Source organism: Erpetoichthys calabaricus, chromosome 16, assembly GCF_900747795.2.
Source record: "Erpetoichthys calabaricus chromosome 16, fErpCal1.3, whole genome shotgun sequence".
Taxonomy (NCBI): Eukaryota; Metazoa; Chordata; class Cladistia; order Polypteriformes; family Polypteridae; genus Erpetoichthys; species Erpetoichthys calabaricus.
The window spans coordinates 64,120,450-64,142,160 of NC_041409.2; positions in this window are offsets into that span (position 1 = coordinate 64,120,450).

Consider the following 21,711-nt stretch of genomic DNA (forward strand, 5'->3'; position numbering starts at 1 on the left):
CAATTAATAAATTACTATATACTCAAAGTGTTGCCATTTCTATATACAGTATAACTGGGTTCTTTTCACTTGAGCAGTGCTCCCCATACAGGTTGTCCCAGGTCACAAACTTAGGCTGACACGTCCCACCCAGTGCAGAAAACCAGTCGAGTCAAAGGGGAATTCTAAGGGACCAATCAGACTCCACACCACAAGGGCATCTCATCTTCATTCCATTTGAGCCCCGCTGCATTTGGTCACTTGATATCATGGACCCCAGAAACATCTACAGTAGGGTGGGCTGAGGGCAGGGCCCCAGGGGTGGTGGTGTTGTCTCACAGAGACGGCTGTAGGTCAGCACATGTAACAGTATTCAGTAATGTTATTAAGATGATCCAAAGGTGGTTAATATATAAAATACTTTTTAAAAAACATGCTTATATTAAGTTAAAAGGTGTACTAAAAAGTAAAAAATAAGTCTCTCATACATCACTCGTAAAATTAAAGGTGGGCACTTTTGCTAAGATTTTAAGAAGTGTTTTTTGAATGTTGATTGATGAAAAGCGCCCATGCTTTTATTTCACGAGTGATGTATGAGAGACTTATTTTTTACTTTTTAGTACACTTTTTAACTTAATATAAGTGTGGTTTTTAAAAAGTATTTTTTTACATATATATTATTTTCAAATTTTTAGTCTTGGGTATGTTTTAGTATAATTTTGTAATCAATATTTTAAAACAGCCGCCACGGTGGCGCAGTGGGTAGCACTGCTGCCTCGGGGTTTGGAAACCTGGGGACTTGGGTTCGCTTCCCAAATCCTCCCTGCGTGGAGTTTGCATGTTCTCTCCTGTCTGCGTGGGTTTCCTCCGGGCGCTCTGGTTTCCTCCCACAGTCCAAAGACATGCAGGTTAGGTGGATTGGCGATTCTAAATTGGCCCTAGTGTGTGCTTGGTGTGTTTGTGTGTGTCCTGCGGTGGGTTGGCACCCTGCCTAGGATTGGTTCCTGCCTTGTGCCCTGTGTTGGCTGGGAGTGGCTCCAGCAGACCCCCATGACCCTGTGTTCAGATTCAGCGGGTTGGAAAATGGATGGATGGATGGATATTTTAAAACTTCCTATAATATTTCTATCCGTTACTAGTGCCATCTATTGGTGAAATCTTTAACTATTCTTCAAATGGAAATTTCATTTCTTAATTATCATGAAATTAATTGATCAATTAGTGAAACCGATTATTGATTCATGTATTGTCATCAGAAGTGGGTAAGTGTGCAAAATTTCAAGTCATTTGGACAATAGGAAGTGGGTTAAATATCGATTACAAGACTTGTACCAGACAACAAACAAGTGAAGTTAAAAGAAGCATTTTAAAATTAGATCTCCTTCATTATAAAATGTATTTGAGTAAATGTCTACCAACCATAAACAGTAAAAGTTACAACTTCATTTTACTTCATGGTTCTCTTTCTACCATCTTGTGAACAAAAGTGACTTTATATAAAAATTGTACTTCATTCTGTTTCATCGTGACTTGGCTGTAGCGTTTATTTTGTGTTGATTGGTATTGCAAACTTGCAAGGCAGTTATGTAATGGCCCTGGCTTTTTAAAAATGTAAGGCATCACTTTAATAAGAAATTAAACATCATCAACTTTAATTCAAACTTTATTATCTCATGTTCGCAATACACTGACATTCCTAGTTGATGCTGCCACCATCCTTGTCCGACGGCTGAATCTCACAAAGTTATGTAAAATGCCTCATTTCAGTTTCTGATACTGCTTTTCCTGGTGAGGGTCACGGTGTATGTACAGTAAAATATAACATCACAAAATATAACAGAGAAGGAAAAGAAAAAGAGACATGTTTCCCTTCATATACAGTTTTTGCAAATTCATCCCTAAAATTTGTTTCACCTGCGGTTCTCCAGTCATAAAATTCACTAAAATAATTTTTTGAGCGTTTGTAGAGGATTTTTGGGGAGTGGAAAGAAAGAAGGATGGACGGCAGCATAAGGGTTTAGCAATGCCGTCCAGTACTTTTGAACCCCTTGATTTTTCACAAAAGGTTCCTGATGAAGCTAAAAGGGGTAACAGTGTTTTAGGGAATGCAGTATGGCTAAAGACAACCCACTATTAGACAAAGGGGCATACTGCTAGACAAAAGCTGTAATCCAGTAAGGCAACCAAATTGTTATACAGAGTAGTTGAGGATAAAAAGCGACCCGCAGTCTTCCAATTCAATTTTGTATGCAATGTACTTATCCATCAGAGTAACTTCAGCCCTGCTGATCAGGTAGCCTCCCATCAGCCACAGTGCACTCCTGCTGCCTGATGAGAAGTATAGTCTCAGACAGGTACTAGATTTCAAATGAGATGAAAATATACCAAGGGAAAAAGTAGTTTATATATATTAAACATCATTCTAAGTGGCTCAATGGGGCAGAGTCAACTGGCCACTTAATGGCATGGTTTTGTGATTCTTTTTGCGAAGTAAAACAAATTAAATTTTGCTTAAATTGCTCACTCCTCCCCTGGTTACATGGTCCATGCTTGATATAACTAATAGAAACCTTCCCTTCGCTTATGAAGTATTTTCACGTCTGCTGCCCCATAAAGCTGGACTGGCCAGCCTGGCTAGGATGTAAATGACAGTCACATTCTCTTCCATTTCCCTGTATTGTGGATTCATATACCAAATTCAAGTGAGTGTATCAATGCAAATGGTTCTGTTTCCTTTGTTGTCACCCTCATTGAGGTAAAATTGTTTCATTTCCAAATGTCTACTCACTATAAGAAAAAAACATTAAAGTAATATGATCATGTTATGCATTATTAAACAAGTCAAAATGCACACACATACCATCAGATGTTTGGCTACAGGGTAGAAAAGAAGTATAAAGTGCGGAAAGAGTCTGAAGGTGTCTAGTAGGTATCTGGCACTACACCAGCACTTTAACTTTGTCCACCTTGCCTTTGTTCCACTAAGTATTAAGCAGGAAGGATGTCAGAAAAGTAAGAAAGCTGTTGGGGAAGGTCAGCTCTGACACGGTTACATTTTGATGCAAAATTAGCATGCACATATTTTCATGAACAGTTAAGGTATCTTGAATATTTTAGGTAAATAGTTTCAAATGTTGAACCAAAAATGCCTAGACTGTTGTATTGTTAGGGCATACTCTCAATGGTGTTACTTCTGACGCCAGTCCATTACCATTTTTGTGACCATCTTTATTATTATTAACAAGAAAAAGAATTGCAAAACAAACCATGTTTCGCTTTCAGCAAAGTCTGTGCCAGTGACACAAGAAGCAAGGTGTTTAGTCATGTCTTGGAGTATTTACATGCTTTAATTCCACATGCATCTGCCAGTCATAAGTATTTAAATAAAGATCTGAGATTAAAAAAAGAACAGAAAATCACTGGACTCATATACTGTCACATGTAGACATTTTGTGGAGTTGCCGGATGCGTTCAGTATTTTAGTGTTAGTTTGGCAAAACTGAATATGAGTCAGAATTTACCTGTTTTGCTCACCTGCCACCCAGTCTACACAAGTTTGTGTCACTCACTTGCCCCTCTATTACTTAGTCATTGTGAGCACCGAAGAAGTTTATCTGCAAAAGATTTAGGTGTTCAACTGAAGGAGATAATTTGAGTGACTGCAGAAAACAAAGCCAAAACAGAAACCAAAAAACAGGCAGGAATTGTTATGCAAAGCTAACTGAAATGTACCTTTTTTGTGGATACCACATATTTTTACTTGTTTCCAGAAATTATTAAATTTTTCTTTTTGGACCAGAAGTCCTCTTTTTATAAAATTTCCATGAGAAGCATTAGCCACCTTTCTTTTAAAAGATAGAGATGATTATGTCACATCCTGAGGTGCACAAGCACACCCGGGAATCACAACTGTGTGTTTAGACCTGTAGCTGAAAACTCGGAACTGACTAACATCATAAAGCCTGACGAAAAAGATACAAAATGACACCAAATGAAGAAAAAAAAAAAGAATTATTAAATACAAAAGTACTGAGAAAAATAAAGAAAATTTTAAGAATGTGTAGAATATGACTGTGAGTCAAACTTAATCTGATGTCAGTCAGATTTTTGGCCTTTATTTCTATTTTACCCTAACACTGTGATTTTCAACTGTCTCCTTTGACATCATCCTGATTAATATTTATTAACTCATAAACAGATGTTGCCCTGTGAGGGGATCATTCTGACCATAGAATGCCAGTGAATTAACTAAGGGGACATTGAAACAAACAAACTTCAATTAGCATGTCGTATTTGTGGACACAACAAACAGGCCCTGCTCTATTAGAATGTCAGCACCTTTAAAAGAAAACCTGCAGTACAACTGAGCAGATCTGACCATCTTAGTGCCTCCTTCAAGCCCATGATCAACAGCAGCAGCTCTCTTATTCAAGCCAGAATTACTGTAACTAAGAATTTCACTACAATTTCCACTACGTGTATAATTGTTTGTGACAAATAAAATTTGATTACTGTATATACTTGCGTTTAAGTTCTCCTGTGGATAATTCAGGGCTTGATTTTACCGTATAATTTCCGGCATTTTATAACGTCAGACGTATAAGTCGAATGCGGAAAACTCCTGCTATTGGTCCAAGAGATTATGATATGCTAATGCCCACCTGAGAGAGTAACCACGGAGCACAAGGCCTTTTTTTACTGTTATTTGCTTACATGACCACACAGTTATACCCGAACTATTCCGAAGCAACGTTTTCACTGTTTTGTGTTTTTTGTATCTCACACCCTCATACACCTTTATCGTAAGAGCATCCCTTATCTACGAAGCTGAATATGAAGCTGGTTTTAAATTAAAAGTTGTTGTTGCGAAAGAAATTGGTAACTGCCTGCAACAAAATTCAATGTGTCTGAGAAACTGCTGCGACACTGGAGGAAGCAAGAAGATGTAAAAAAAATAAATAAATAAGTGTTGTATTTTTGAACGGGCTTATAAGTCGGGGTCTGATTTTATGATTGATTTTTCGGGTTTCAAGACCCGACTTTATATACGGTGGATGTAATTTGATTTTTAGGTTCCTTTTGCTCAAGTTCAAACTTATTTATCACATTCCTTGCTCATCTGGATACTGTATATCTTTCTGTAGGCCCTCTAACATCTTTAAACCTGTTTTAACCCACATTACTTTCCACTGCCACTCGGTGATGCTTGGCCAAATATTCCATGGGAATTAAAGTCTTTCCACTTAAGGACTATGATAAGATGCAAGATGAGTTGCTGACAATCAAACAAGCAATGTCTGTTACACCAAAAGGAACAGCAAGAGAAGATGTGTAAAACCAGGAGAGGAGGAGGTTAGGAGCACGCACTGATACAGCACATTGCCGCACCCACCACATGACAAACCAACTCAGGATCGCAGGTTAGGACCCAAGTGCAGCCATGCAACGGGTGATACCTCAGCACCACACTAGTTCGGATGGAGTGGAACAGTGTGAGATTTTTTTATGGTGACTGGAGTGCCAATTCTGCCACTAACCCCCAAGTTTTTCCCTGCAGGTTGGAGGGCCTACATGCAGGCCAAAAGCTAAAAGTATGGAACGAGGAGAAAAGCTCACACCAAAAGGACAGGGCAAAGGTCATCAGTAACTATGATAAATGAGAAACATTCGACAAAACCAATGACACAGCTTTATAGCACAGCTCTGACTAAGTGCCACTGTAATTTTGATTTATTTTCCTTGTTTAGAAATACCTTTGTGAACATCTGCTTTCCACTTTACTTTGGGATCAAAAGGGACCTGGAGTCAGTCAATGAAGAAACCCACAAAAATATTTGCTGACGCGCACCAACATACATTTTTGAGTGTCCAGGTGGAAAAGGGAAATATGAAAATGACACAAAAATGCTCTGAAGATAATATGAACATAACCTTTGTGGGGTGCACAACACCACACATTTTAGGCATTGCTGTATATAATTTATGTTCCAATTATGTCTTAATCTGATGCAATTTAAGTAAACAGTGTTTACATTTTATACCGTATTAAATTTGAAAGATTTATAAATATGGAGCTGGAGCTTAGGCATGGCTGTTCTACACATTTTCCGTTCTGCCAGGTTACTGTGAACTAATGTTTAACTAATAAAAAGCAGATAAAACGTGGAGTGAACATCTAAGGATTTAGCACATTGCCACATCCTGTTCCAAGCCATCAGACCCCCTCAGGTCTCAGAGGAGCTTTTAGAATCCCTAAGCAGCCAGCAGGCAGACCACCAGAAATGCACAATGGTGAAGCAAGAAAGTGTTCATTTATCTCTCTCATGTGCTCAAAGGCAGCTTCAGTCCCAGCAGATGCAAATAAATGCCACAACTCAGAGGGGGCCATTAAGCAGAATTTTAATAATTGACAGAATGAAGCTGTCCCTTTGAAGAAATGGACTTGCTACCATTATGGAATTATTGAAAAGGCTCACTCACGGGTTACAAGACCAGCCAGAGGGTTTAGAAGTGCCACACTGATACCAGATACTGAATATCCAAAGGGCACCCCACTATCTGTCCTTATCATGCACATGTGATATGGTATACTGTACTAAAATGTTAAAGAAGGCCAAGGCAGTGAAGCATGGACTTGGATTTATCATAAAAGCCCATTCCCTGATGTTTTAACTTGTGTGATTTAGGAAATCCTCCACAATGTTCCTGCTCAAGGAACTTGAAGTATCATCCATTGGACTGTAGGGGGATGTAAGCCATCCCTCGATCCAAATAACAGACCAGAAATCCAAACTTATAACAAGAAAGGGGTTTAATTAAAGGGATAGTAACATAAATTAACAATGAAGAGTAAAACATCTAATATGTAAGTTATCAGAGCCTGCATATGTAAGTTTTGATCCCTGCCTACCACTGCTTAGTTTGTAAATCATGAGATGTCAGGCCACATAGTGACTGTCTGGGGGGTGAAACTGGGGTGTCCCAACAGTGATAATTTGGGAAACAGAATGCAGAGAGGTTAGTGTTTATTACATCACTTGCCTAATAAATACATGTATCAGTAACGTTTACTTGTATACTCATATGTATAAATTAGTATTTGTAGTAAGGAGATAAACAAAAGGAGCTGGTGGAGGGTTGGGGACCACTCAGTACCCCATTTAATATGGTAAAGCAAAAAAAAAAAAAGAAGAAGTCCAAATAAATAAAGGGAATTATGAACGTTGCCCATCTAATGCTGTCTCTTCCTAGGCATTCTCGTTTTTGTCTCTAGGAGCTCCATGCTTTCTCTTCTTCATTGAACACCAACTTCCAGAGCTTTCCCTCTTTAAATTTCCCATGGGGCAATAGTGATAGCAGTTTCCGGGCCAGTGTGAAAGTGGTGTCAGCAGACTTTGTCATCCAAGCTATGGGCGAAAAAGAACATGCAGTTACTGATCATGTTTCCCCAGATGATGGTTTATGCACCATTACCTCTCTCTTGTGTATCTTGCAAACTTAAATTATTCTGCTGTCCAAACTCTGTGAAGCACATTCATACTGGAGTTTTCACTTTGTGTGTCTTTTTGCTATGATACTGTGTGGTTGCTAGAAACGTCATGCAGGAGCCATTTAAACAGTATTAACATGACAGCTGTGATATAAAACATGGCTGCACAAAGTCGAAAGTGTCCTAACTTTAAGAGCACACGTGTTATGGTCTGCCAAACATAAAATTAACAGTGTACAAAAGTCTGAAACTTTTGTCACGCTGTCTGTTGCGTCATCATGCTTACAGGTTATGCGTGAGCATGCGCACGAGTTATTTCTGTATCTGATACGCAGAAACGCTGTACTTCCAGGTGTCTGCATGTTGCCGCATTTGTTCAATTGTTCGTTGACTTTGATAAACCACACACACATACATTTATCTGCAAATAAATTTTTAGCTCTACAAAGCCATTGAAACAAATCCTTCCTTTGCAACATTCAGCAGTTAATTGAGTCTTTCTACATTAATTCTGGTCTGCTTCATCCTTCTTATCAGGCATTTGGTGCCACATACACACCAATTTCATACACACACTGTTTAACAAACAGATAATACATAAGTAAAGAAATAATAAATTAACTGAATAATTTTATAAAGAAATGATGGAAAACAATGAACACTAATGAAAAATGTTTTGTTGTGGCTTTCAATGCCCGTTCATGTTGTGGTTTTGGTTAACAGATAACATGATGTTATGTGTTTCAGACCTTTGGTACATCTCATAAATATCTCTAGCATGTCTATTTTAATATTTATTCAATTGGGCATACCATTCCACCCAATTTGAACATTATAGTATACACTCACACTACCAGTTCATTTTGCAAAAAAGTCACTGTCATTCTCCATTACTTTGGACTTCTTTTTCTCCTTCAAGTTGAACCCTTGTTCAGTTCTACTTCCTAACTGCACACTCACCAGCCACATGGAAGGAAGGAACTTTTGGACTCTGGCCATTACTATATCCAATTACAATTTCATAACAACTTTTGGGTCACTGGGTGATGTTGAAAAGTCTGACGACCATATAGGTAGACCTCCTCCTAGTGGCCCCAGGTGATCCTTCATTTCTATAGGACCTGCATATCACCTGAGAAAGACCTTTGAGATAGATAGATAGATAGATAGATAGATAGATAGATAGATAGATAGATAGATAGATAGATAGATAGATAGATAGATAGATAGATAGATAGATAGATAGATAGAGTGAATGGCACTATGTAATAGTTAAATAGATACATTTTTCATTGCCTTAACACTACATAATGCCTTCTAAAGGCTTGTGAAACCCCAAGTTAGCTAAACAGAATTCCTATTTTTAACTCAATATTGTTTAAACACCAATTCCTCACTATTACCCCCACTGCTGTTTCCAAATATTTCTGCTCCCCAGCTGTACTCTAGTATAATCTCCTGCAGCTTAAATATTATCTCTGTTCACCTAGAAAGCTAATACTATGATGACCAACTTTTATATTTTTTGTATAAATTCCTGTGCAGTTCCTATCTATCTGTAAAGGGATTACATGCTTTTGAGACTCAAAGAATTTAAATGTGGTGTTTGATTTTGTCTAGAACCTGTTTTTAGAAATTTCATTATTTAATCCTGTTTTGTTGTAACATCATTTTTGCTTCCCATTTAGGCCATTTTAAGTTTCTGTTTCTGCTATCTCCATGGAGATCTTGCTCATCATTCCCCAGGGTCCACTCATTTGTGACATCAATCTTGCGACTATACAAAGGTCATCACAGGCATTGCTATTGTATCTAAGCCTGATGGATAAACCTTGTTTCATTGCATTTAAAATATCCTTAGTTAGTCCTGGTTTTTCAAATCCCCACTATTGTTTATTGACTGAATTCTCCAATAATGGTTTGGCTTTGATGAAAGATCTCCTTGACTGCCAGTTTTGATCTTTAGTCCGTTCTTTGATTTATGATTCCCCGGGTCACTTTAATTGTGAGTCGGTATAGGCAAAACACCATGATTTTAATAATACAGCGTAGCACCCGGTGGGGTTTGTCGCCCGGCCGGGATGTCCAGGAGGAGCGGAGGAGAGCTTGTGCCTCCTCCAGGACATGAGGGGGCATCCTCCCTGGTTGCCTTGGGGACCACGGGTACAGAGCTTTGAAGCTCTACCCTGTAGGGGCCCGTGGTCACCGCCAGGGGGCACCCCGATGCCTTGGGAGCCCTGGACCTCAGTACTTCTGCCACACCCGGAAGTACTGGAGGGAAGAGTATTGGGGATACACAGAGGACTTCCAGATATGCCGACAGAGCTTCCGCCACACAGGGGTGTGGCTACAGAAGCCCTCAGGATACACCTGGAGTCCTTCCGGGGTGAATAAAAGGGGCCGCCTCCCTCCAGTCAGGGGCAAGAGTCGGGTGGAAGTGGATGAAGCTTGGTGGAGAGGAGTGGAGGCGGACCAGCGACTGAGAGAAGGCATTGTGCGTGTGGCCAAGGACTTGAGGGGTGATTGGTGCTGCGGCACTGGGTTTGTGCTCACGATAAGTGTAAATAGTAGTTGTGAATAAACGTGTGTGGTTTAAACATCATGTCTACCTGTCTGTGTCCGGGCTGTTCCCCACAACAGTATATATATAATTAGTACAGTTCTGCCTTTAACACAGTTGTTTACTTTCTAGGTGGTCTTGAACCTAGGAGATCTGGGATACATTACTCCATTTGCAAATCGATGTTGATCTTATAAAAAAGGAACAAAATTATGAATTTCATCATCCCATATCCTAAATCTTTTACAAGGATTTTAAACATTGGAGCCCCCAAAGGCTAATGCCTCAGCCTCAGTGGGCTTTTTCACCAAGATTTATGAACTCCTAATAATATTTTTGAGCAAATTCTAATATTTCAGATATTTCATAGTTATTCTGTCCGTTTTGCTATTTTGTTTCTCGTGTTAGTGTTGATATGTGACCATATTGTTTGTGGCTGCTAACCCCATTAGTAGGCATGTAATGTGGAAGTTAGGTGACATAACATATTACACCCATAAAACATGGCAGTGCGTGACTTCTGCCAAGTGTTGGATTCCCTACAAAAACACAAACAACTTGATTTTGCGAAGGTCAAGGATGATGAAAGAGGGTTAATATCTGAACCTTTTGCTTACCTTCTTGTATTTTGTACTTGACAATAATTAGTTTCATTTCTCCTGGTGTTCAGGCTACAAGCCTGTTGCTGACTTCTCTTCTGCCTTTTCTCATTAGTGTTTTTCATCTCCTGATCTCTTAATCACACCTTTGCCTCAACACAACTCTTCTAAGCTCATAACTAGTGCAATCACTTCTTCCCAATTATTATTAAGCTGTATTATGAAATTGCTGTAGACATCAAAGTGATTCGACTGGTCAGTATTAATAACATCCAGGAATTATTCTGTTGAAAAGGAAACATCAGAGTTTTAGAAGAGGGTTAAGACCGGGACATAAGACTGAATCAGAAAAAAATCAAGCACAGGTCAAAAGCCACGAATCCTGCACTATACAAATGGCACAAATGACAGCAAAATACCAAACCAATGGCTATGTCAGTGATCTTTACCTTAAGTTGTTAAACATTCAGTAAGAAACACTATCGATAACACCAGAAGATTCTTCAGACAATTGATTTATATTACTGAAAATATCATCACCTGGATGATATCGCTTGTCTGCAGACTCATCAGTTCCTTGTTGATAATTGCAACAGTTACAACAAATGATGGAGTTCATGGAAGAGAAGAAAAAGAATGATTAACCATAATTACAAATCTAAAATGAAAAAGAACCAACAAAATATAGGTGAATCTGAAATCAGAACTGTTAAAAAGCTTACACAGTCAGAGAAAATTTTACAAAGTTATCAAAGAACTAGGGTGTTATACCGTGTTAGCCATTATGAATGTAGTGAGAAGTCAAGCAAAACAACACCTTTTATTGGCTAACTAAAAAGATTACAATATGCAAGCTTTTGAGGCAACTCTGGCACCTTCTTCATTTACATCTTGCCTGAAGAAGGGGCATGAGATGCCTCGAAAGCTTGCATATTGTAATCTTTTCAGTTAGCCAATAAAAGGTGTTGTTTTGCTTGACTTCTCACTACAAAGTTATCAAAGAAATGATAACATTAGAAAAATCATAACAGGAATGATGTGGCAGATCTGACATAGTGATGCAGACAGAACTACCAAATCTGAAGGTCACTGACATAAAAGAAGAGACTGTCGACATCAGCAGGGTCAGAAAGAGAGTCTCATACCTATGGATCAACAGAGGAGTCTGTTAGCTGCTTCGGAACACCAATGTCAGGCTTGTAATTGAGCCTAGACCCAGATGGGGAAGGGAAAGCTATTATACAAACATGGAGGGTTGTGAATAATGTAGGACAATATTCATTTTTCTGGCATACAGTTAAGAGTGACCATGTTATAAATAGCACACACAGAAAAATAAAAAAAGACATTAGTATATACAGTAATTGTTCTTTCTAGTAAGGACCAGAGGAGGAGACATAAACTTGCTGACCTTTATACCGTTGCGCTGAAAGATCTCATGGGTCACAAAGTCAGCCAGAATTCTGCAAATGTATCTATGGAAACCCGTAACATAAACATCAGAAAATAGCAACACCCACGGGAAAATCAAAACGGCATTGCAGCATAATATTGATAATTTTAAACTCCTCCAGGACATTGTAAAGTTTAAAAATAGATGGCAAAACATGGTTCCTTGGGATTGACAGCTATAGAATGGATACACAGATGAACACAAACACTTTGGGAATAAGCAGAAAAAATGAAAGAAGGAAACCAATCATAACAACAATGGTTTGATACAGTGACAAAAATGAAAACATCACATAGTGTTAAAAGACCTGAAACATCCTGACAGTAACATGAAAAAATCAGGCACTAAAACTGAAGACCTTATGGATGAACCCACAAGGGTTTGCTTCATTTACTCGTCTCTATGTGAACAGACCTGATTGTAAGCCTAGCCCCAGGCTAACAAGTAAAGAGCAATTAAAACCAAAAAAATGAATGCGCAGAAAAAAATTAAGAGCATGTTAAAAAATAAAAAAAATCACAATGCAAAATGCACTAACACTCAATACCAAATTGCTTAAAAGAAAGTAGCTGAAAAGGAGAAAAGAGGAGCATCTGACAATTCCAAAGGAATCTAAAGAGCTGATCTGCTTTTGCATCAACAATGACATCACACATGAGGTTAAAGGGCTACCACCCCATGATGTCATGACGTAGTGGTCATCCTCTATCCTAGAAACAAAACAAAATGTAAAACAAAGTAATAAATTGTAGAAACTACAAAGATGCCAGGAAATACACTAAATTACAGTAGATGTGACAACTGCCATATCTCTCTTTAAAGGATCTAAAATACTGAACATACTGCACAAAATGAAGACTGTTTTGCCAGAAAATGTGTGACAAGAAGAACCCCAAAGACCTCACCTCTACAATTTCAACAAAACGTACATTTTGTCAAGAACAAATCCAGAGGTGGTTACTCAATAAAGACTGTCATGGTGTGGTTGGGTGAACCCATATGCCTGAGAATTTAACATGCATTTTCCAAAACTATGTAGAACAACAATATTATATCCAGGCAAACAATATTGTAGACTATGTACTATAAAAGACAAAAAGGACATCATTTTGAAACAGGGACAACTTCCTTCAGCTGAACATAAGCACAACTGAATTATTTATTGTGGCATCCCCAGCTCATCTCCTGAAGCTGTTGCTTCCTTTCCTCTCCTCATCAAGAAATACTCTGACATGCCATTAACATGTCCTGTATGGACTTCTGCTGTTCACTTGGAAATGTCTTTCTGCTCAAAGTGTTAGCAGAATCCATCAATATGTCCATTTGAATACTGGCAGCAAATGGCTTATGGCAGGTAACTTCATCATAACTCCAAGAGAATGGATTTGAATGTCTGTCTTTGTGAAGCGAGCACGTTTAACGATGCTCTTTGGTTTCCTCCCACATCTCAGCTTGTTACGTCAGTCTAAATTGGCCCAATATTATTAAAAGTGTGTGTGCCCTGTAATGAGCCGCCACTCTGTACACCACTTGTTCCTGCATTGCATTGGACGCTGTCAGGTATGACAGTAGCCACAACTCCCAAGTTTGTAACAGTGAGACAGACAACAGGTGGATGGGATGGGTGGACGTTTACAGTATCCTCATGTATCCACTTTGTTTATTGCTTTTAACCTGTTGCAAATAAGACAAGCACAGAAAAAAATTGTAATGTACTTGTTTCAAAAAGACAAATTATACTTTTACCTGAAACATGAATTTCAATCTGAAGTGCACTAGTAACTGGGTGTTTTAGCTCAGCTAAACATGTAGACATGGCTATTAAACAAGTTAAGGAGTAGACGTACTGCACCCCGGGAGTGTATTTTCTGACTTACTGATGTTTCTGTAAATTTCTTGTTGCATCATAGGACATAATCAACTGTCTCATGTCTAATTATCGACCCAATTATAGTGGAAATATCAGAATGAGACTTCAGGTTTGTAGATCAAGAATCTTTTGTGCTTTGATCAGCAGTCATTCTAGCAAATGCCTAATTATCTGCTCTCTGTTGTCTTCACCAAATCACATCTTTTATCTGCAGGGTCACATGGTCAGGGGTCACAGCAGGACTTTGCAGTGAGGTCTGTACCCACAGCAGTCCTTCTTAGTGACAATGATTCTGCTAGGCCTTTACAGAGCTGAATGCCAGTGCATCAGAGAATTATATCAGTGATAATGCAGCAACAGAAAGTCAATGTAATGAAGACAGATTGTGCATTTTTAACCTGTATCTATCCTTTCAATCGATTGGTCTACCATTGAAGAAGAAATGAAAATGTCAATACAAACTGGACATTCAGAAGCAAGAAACCTGGAAAACATTGTCAAACGAACCATGAGTGTGTGCAGTGTGTTATGCCATTATAATATTCCTTGAAAATGGAAGACAAAAGAGTGCCTTGTGCTGCTGTGAATATTTCAAAATATTGAATTCATGATAGTGTGAATGATATTGTTTTATCCAGTTCTGTATTACCATCCTTTTTCCTGTGGCGAATGCTGCAGTTGTAGACTAAACAGGTCTAGCTAGACTTCCTTATCTACAGCCACAGTTTCCAGCTCCTTCTGCAATGACACCTTTTAATGGATAGCTAAACAGATTACACTATGCATGCTTTCGAGGCAACTCAGCCCCCTTCTTCAGGTAGTTTGTAATCATTGCATCCATAATGGCTAAACGGTACAACGCCATACCACTACAGCGCCTTCTGCAGAATTCTTAGGTGTTCCCCAGCTCTAAGAATGTGTCTTTTATCTTCTCAAAACACACCAGGACCAATACTCTTTATCATTGTTGATAAATGATCTATCTCAGCCAGCTCTTCTCAGTCTGAAGTAAAAGTGGCTCTACTTATAAGTTCACATTAATTGTTAAAATACTCACTGTGGGATAGAGAGTGAGTTTTTAACCCCATTTCAACAGCTTGTATACACAGTGTCATTTTTTTTTTTAACACAGTTCAAGACCATATGGCCACTCTTCTCCAGACTGAGGGGAGCCAGTTGAGGTAGATGTGGAGAACGATGTGAAGATAATCAAACACATACAATGCAACAATCTTTAAAAAGTCCATTGAGTGCTGTTATGGTCTACCTAATCTATTAGACAAATGAGCACCATGGTATCAACCCTACTATAATGGTACATCAGTTTTGAGTCCGGAGTTCAAACTCTGGCCTGATCAATAAACATGTGGAGTTTATATGTTCTCCAAGGGTTTTCTCCAGGTGCTCAGATTTCCTCCAATATCCCAAAGACATTTGGGTTACAGTCACTGGTTAGTTCATACCTTGGATCGTTTGCTGCCAGGATAGGGTCTCCCAATCTACAACCATAAAATTAGATTACACAGTGTCAAAGATGAGACAAGAGTCACAAAAAAGATTTGGGGCAGCCACCCGTATAATTTTTCCTGGCTGTAAATGGAAGAATTTTTAGTACACATGTGTACAGGTTTGAGTCCAAAACAGAACTAACTGCTGTGGTTGAAATGGTGGGTTTTTAAAGTGCTACAGAGGAAGTGAGGTAATTATGACCAGAACCGGAAGTGACGTCATTAGACTCGTGACCAGAAGGAGTGTCTTCTGGACCAGAGGTGACATCATCGATCTTGTGCCCGGAAGGGGTGTCTTCCTGGACCAGAAGTGATTTGGGGCTCCTGACCAGAAATGAGGTAATGGAGGCCAGGTGGAATTTTCCGTAATGGATCTGCAGTAGAAAAGAGAAAGGATCAGTGCACCTGGCCACCCCCTGGTCTGGTGAGGAATTACCTTCCTTCGAGGCTTTTAGCTGCCTCCCATGCACACGTGTGTGACAACAGGTTCATTAAATGACGAGATTTCATCACAATGGTTTTAGATAATGTTTTACAGCCACATGTCCTTCCTGACACCAACCCTCCGTATTTATCTGGGCTTGGAAACAGCACCAAGTTGGGCTGGTTTGCCCCCTTGGCGGCTAGATTCCAAGATACCAGTTAAAGTAGGTCTGCACCAGGGATCTTTAAGCCCTTACTTCTTTGGTATGGTTATAGAAGTGTTGATTTGTGGGTTGAAAGATTAGTCGCCCAGTTCATGTTCTTTGCTGATGACATTGTGTTGTGTAGCACCAGAGAGGAGGAAGTTAGAATAATGGAGAATAGCAATGGAAGATAAAAGATGGATAATAGCTATTGAAAAAAGTGGATAAGTTTGATAGTTTTTATACTTTGGATAAGTGGTAGCCCATGATGGAGACCTGGATGCAAAGATAACCCACAGGGTGCAGTGTGGATGGAACAATTGGAAGATGGTATCAGAAGTGGTTGTGTGATTGAAGAATCAAGACAAGGGGTAAAGGTAAGGTTTGTAAGACCAGCAATAATGTATGGAGATGAGACATGGGCAATGAAAGGAGCAGAGGAGAAGAAGCTGGATTGATAAATTAGTTATATACATACATGCATACTTTCTCAAACTCACTTAATCCATTTCTGGGTTGTGGAGGACTGCAGTCTATCCAAGCAGCCCTGCGCGAAAAGATAGAAAGAACTGTAGTCAAAGTACCTGTCCACTGCAGAGTGCACACATCTTCCAGGATGTGTGAAGAAGGCCAGAGAACCTTGAGGGAAACCTCTGCAGACATAAGGAGCACTAGGCAGCCTGAGGCTGACCTGGATTTAGCTGGTTTGATAATGGATAGTTGTGCTTCTGGTCATACAGTGAGTCTAAATGAGCAGTTTTGTGGTCTTCAGTTTACTGTTTTAGCCAATAAGCTACACCTTCTTAAAGAGACAAAAAACTGCCTTATATTTAGCAAAGGAACCTCACTGTCCTGGAGATAAGTGGTTGCTCTGCTCATTTGCAGAATATTCTAATAATTCATTATTAAGATTTAGTAGTATGCAGAAGGGAGCTTATGTGTGATTTTGGTGAGACTCAGGAGCTTCTGTGGACCCTGCCACGCTGCCGCCTGCTTCTCACAGGTTTTGTGACGGTGCCCCACTGCTAATTGTAATTGGCGCAGCAGCACTCTCCGACACACAGGGCTGCCTCATTCTCAGCACTCTGACATCAGTAATGGATCCCTGGGAGATGCAGGTACTATAGGCTTAAATCTCTTTAAAACACATCTTCAAAACATTTTTCTCTTTCATTCTCTGCAGTAGCAAATGGAAGAGATTAAAGTTATTAGCGTGATATTGGCTTGTCTGAAAGGATTAAATTGACTGAGTTCCAAATGTGCACAAGTGCTTAAAAACACAATCATTATTTGGAGAGGAAGAATGCAGTCAGCTGGTGGTCTAAAAGCACACATGAAAGCCCGAGAGAAAGGGGTGTCCAGTCTAAAACTTTATTTACTGTTCCACATTTTTACTTACAAGGGTTTGTTCCCTGAAAACCTCACTTTCTCTCAGGATATCCACATCTAGCTTTAGAGGAGCTTTTGAGTGTCAAATTAGAAAGTGTGAGATGTCTGGACTCATACTGTGAGAGTGGATTTAGAGTAGTGTGATCAGAGGACGTCTATAGGTGCACTGAAGCATTTAAAAGGAGACTAACTCAAATATCATGACACCTACCTAGGACAAATATAAAGTACTGCAGCTTGTCAGCCTACTGTGACCCCAGCTGTCAAGCAACTTAAAAATGGGGGCAACAGTAACCACAGGCTGAAATTTGTCTCTCCAAGTTCAGAGTTTCAAAGGCCAAAACCTTTCCTGGCAACTTCAGGTGGGAATTTACACTAGGTAGTATAACAAATATGGAATGTACAGTACATAAAATGTAAAAATACAAGCCAGGAAGAGCAGCATTTACATTAAGTGTCCATAATTACACTGTAACTACTATGTAATTACCTGTATATGTAAAGTGTAACTATGAGTTATTATTCCATACTTACTGTGTAATACGAAGTAACGTTACAGTTAATTACTCAGTTGTCATTGTTATTCCACAGTTAATATAATTACAATGTAACAATTTATCACTGATCCAAAAACAAGTGTACTTACATAGTTACATTGTATCTCTACTTTCAAAATGTAATAAAAACATTTGGGTATTTAATACAACTATGTAACACATGTTCCATGGTCTGGGCAATTTTAATGGAGAATTGCAGTGATAACTGCATAGGTTTTCGATGATATTTCAAGATCTGTTTTAAATGGTGAAAACACCTTTGCAAAATGGTTAACGCTTTTTCCCAAAATCTAGAGGGGCACCTCCTTGACATGTTTTGCTTAAACAAGCATTTGTCACATTCTTGTTGCTGTGTTACACTATTTATTGTTGAATTTTTTGGGCTACTATTATACATAACATAATACTGCCAAACTTGCATCATTCAATCAAGGTACACAGGGCCGCAGAGCCATTCCAAGAATCACCGGGCACAAGGCAGGAAACGGCGTAGGATGGGGAGCCATCCTATTGCAAGGCCCACTGACAGACATACCAGCAGTCACACTCTCACACATATGGCCGTGTAACCCAACCTACATGTCCTACATTTAAAAACAACTGTTAAAACTCATTATTGTAAGTTGGCTTTATTGTAGCTACATTTTAGTAATATTGTTAATAGACTGTAAAGAGATATAATTATCATATTCTTCAGGGATTTACAATCTCTATTTTTCTCCATTTTCTATTCCGGTTCTTTCTGCCACCTAACCGAGGCCCTGTGCAGCTATCTGTAATGCTGGAATGAAGGCGGAGTGCCCCAGCTGTCTGCAGCTCACAATGCTTTGAATCATCTGGGACATGGCCTGGAAAAAACGAGGAATGATTTAAGCACGTTTATGTTAGGTAGAACTGTGGTGGGCTGGCGCCCTGCCTGGGGTTTATTTCCTGCCTTGCGCCCTGTGTTGGCTGTTATTGGCTCCAGCAGACCCTGTTAGTTAGGATATAGTGGGTTGGATAATGGATGGATATTTAAAATATTATTTGAATATCTACACATGTGTATTCAAAACTCTTAAGGTTGTATGTTACCATAAGATAAATGTAGATGATCAGTATGTTTTTTCCTCAATAAATGATTAACCTTTTATACACAAGGGAAATGTGTTGAACACGTAAATTGCAACAAACACCCTAAGCGAGTTCCTAGTTGCATACTGATCTGCTTACTAGTTAGCACAGTATCTTCAGGAGATGATCTCCAGCTCTAAGCTCAATGGCAGTGAATAAAAACTGCTAAACAAAACTAGAGTTCAGCTGGACTTGTGTTTAGTCAGGCTCTAAGGGATAACATTTCAGTTATTCTGATTAGTAAGCTAAAATAAAAGCCACAAAAATATATAATTACAACTTTGTGTGGTTGGTATTTATAATTAACCTAATTGTCCTGACGAGTTAATGTTGTTTTTCAGATTAAGAGTTGCACTCAGGCTAAAATGTGCCAATGAAGGTAGGCAGTGACTAATGAAGATATTTAATTGTAAACAAACAAGAATCGCAGCTGTGGATTTGAAAGGCAACACTAACTGTATTAGGGTGGCTTTCATTTCCTTTGTTTAAACAGATACTCAGGATGAACAAGCAAACACATCATTACGGCTAAATTGCTTCAAAAGACACTAACTACTGACAAAGTAAATTTAACACATTTATTTTTTTTAAATGTAAAATAAAATTCTAATATAACTTAGGGAAATACATTGTTCCTTTGACCTGCTAAGCATTTTATATATTTAGTATGGTGTGGTTTTTGCTACCGTACATATTCTCTTGTAATAAAGGTTTTTCTCCATTCTTCTTCTTATAGCAATGGGAGTTTTCCTTTCAAATTAAACATATGCCAACAATTTCTTCCTAACTATGTAAGAGCTCTTTGGCATATTCTTCTGCAATGTCATGCTGATGGTTGTACTAAGCACAGTGAAAGAAAATGTGCTCAAGAAATGAGATTCAGGGAAAAGGCAACAATTGTGGTCAAAGAAAATTTGACATCAAATATCAGAACAGATAGATAGATAGATAGATAGATAGATAGATAGATAGATAGATAGATAGATAGATAGATAGATAGATAGATACTTTATTAATCCCAATGGGAAATTCACAGACCAAATATTTGGTATCATTATAATCAAAGTCTGGGATGGCAGAAAAAATTGGTGATAATTCAAAGGCAACAAATGAAAATTCCCTTTTAAAAAGAGGATGAGGCACATGCAAAAATGCTTTTTAGCTTTACTCAAAAGCTATGGTACCTGTGCCCATTGTTACATACAAGCCAGAGTTTTTCCTTGGCTTTTATCTATTTTATGTATTATGATTGTTTCTGTTAATTTTGCTTATAATTTGTTAATGATATACAGTAACTTTAAATGCACTACCATTTCATATGCTTTTTGGGTAGAGCCCCAGGAGGCTGGGCCACCCTGGCGTCATTACTGTTGGGGCCTCCTCCTGGCTTTATATTCTCAGTCAGGGGAGAGACCCAGCACTGGAGCATTGAGTTTATATTGGTGTAAAACATAAGTTTTGTTATTTCATGATTTACCGGTTTCTGGATTTTCTTGACTGTTTATTGGATTTACCTGTGATTTGTTTATAGTGACATGTTCGATTTAGGCTATCTTTTTGGGCACAAACTTTGTTGCTCTTTTAAGAATTTTATTATTTATTTCTTTTGTTTTTAAATACTTCAATTTTTAAAGATTAGTTTGCTTTTTGTTCACAAGCTGAATTTTTTACAGTTTCTCTTCCTTGTTAGGAATTTTTTTTTTAAGTTTGGAACTGTGTTTGTATTTTGAACTTTTTACACCAATTCCCCAATTTTAAGGACCTGTATTGGGCGATGCCTACAGGGAGTAGTTGGGAACTGGCTGTCCTGGGGTGAGCCTGTTCTGGACTGGACAGTGAAGGTCCTGACCTGCTTTTCTGGCTTACTCACATCCCTTCTCGTCATGTTTGTGGCTCCAATTTACAACACCTGTTTGCCACCATTTATAAAGGTGTACAACATTGACACAATTTGTCATGTGACTGTCAATAAGCTTAACAACCATAAATAGCATGGCCCTAGCTATACTTATCCCCAAATGGCAGCATCAGACAGAACACAAAATAGCTTTGCCAGAATAATGATAAAAATAAAAAAACATGAAAAACATAATATTCACATAAAAACTAAGGAATGACAAAAAACATGACAAACCTGAAATTTATGTTTCTACTTCTCTCTCTGCCAGATTGTTCAGATCCTCTGCACAATTCTTTTAAACATTAAACCTCTCTGCTCCACTCCATCACCTTGTGTGTGATGCATGTATAGGCCAGAATGATCTTTGCTGCCTGGTCTTATGACACTGAATATGTCTTGTGTGTTGGGATGTTATATCTGAGATGTGTTCTACGTAGGAGACATTTGATGATGTTGCAAAAAATGTACTATATATGAAGTTTGTGAAGTGGTGAGGAAAAGTGATTATTCTGGTGTTATCAGTTCACCTGCTGAGTCTTTCTGGGAGCGGCAAGGCAGTCTACATGTAATGTTAAGGGTGGACCTGAAGTGGGAGAAGGGACGTTGCAGTCAGAGAAGAGGAGGGGAAGGCAGAGTCATTTGCAGAAGCTTGGCACGCTCCCCACATA